The 754-nt window shown below is 31.0% G+C and overlaps 1 protein-coding gene across 1 annotated transcript in view; it reads left to right on the top strand.

Moving 5' to 3' along the window:
- The window catches only part of LOC105825360 (chromosome unknown open reading frame, human C8orf34), a 403,699-nt gene that overhangs the window by 282,303 nt on the left and 120,642 nt on the right, over positions 1–754 (top strand). The window lies entirely within an intron of this gene.

Raw genomic sequence — 754 nt, 5'->3', positions numbered from 1 at the left:
AAGTTAATTACATTAGAGTCATGATAATTTAGATGGAAATTCCCTAAACATCCTTCTGTAGTATTTCTTGGGATGAAATTTACAGTAAATCAAGAAGAAAAGGGGACTTTATCTAAATATTAGTAAGAAATTGGAACAAAACAGAATTTTTTTCTTCATTACTATAAGAAATACTTCAAAATAAATTTTGAGTCATATCCTGCAAAAATATAAACATGCCACAAATATTGAAAACCGTTTAGAGTAGTTTCAACACATGCTGTCTCTATTTGCTAACTTTCCACATTGGGTGTTGTATATTAATAAGGGGGTAACACACTCTTGGAAACTGTTTTCCCTAGTGGCTTGCCCTGGGCTTGGAATATTTCTCAAACATTTTGTGAATATTTAAGTGAGGTAAAGGCAACATTTAGATTTGGGTTTTATCCTCCCCCCAAATAAGCAAATCATTCTTCTGGAATTTCCCTTTCCTCCTCCTGTATATTCTGGAATGCCTCTTAGCAGACACACAGCCTGTGCAGATTAAAGTTGGATTTGTCAGGTAAATCCATTTATTAACAATAAACCAACAGAAAGAAAAACTTAAAAAGAAAATACCAAGCAGTAGGCATTGATTATGACCTTTCAACTTCATAACTATAATTCATAATCTTTTTAGATTGATGATTGATGAAGATTTAATATCAATGATTTTTGAATTTCACAGTTCCTATGGTTTTCTTAATCTTAAAAATTCTATTTTGTTTTAGAAGTA

The sequence above is a fragment of the Propithecus coquereli genome, unplaced genomic scaffold (assembly GCF_000956105.1).
Source record: "Propithecus coquereli isolate 6110/MARCELLA unplaced genomic scaffold, Pcoq_1.0 Scaffold8, whole genome shotgun sequence".
Lineage (NCBI taxonomy): Eukaryota > Metazoa > Chordata > Mammalia > Primates > Indriidae > Propithecus > Propithecus coquereli.
This window is presented reverse-complemented; position numbering and strand designations above follow the sequence as displayed.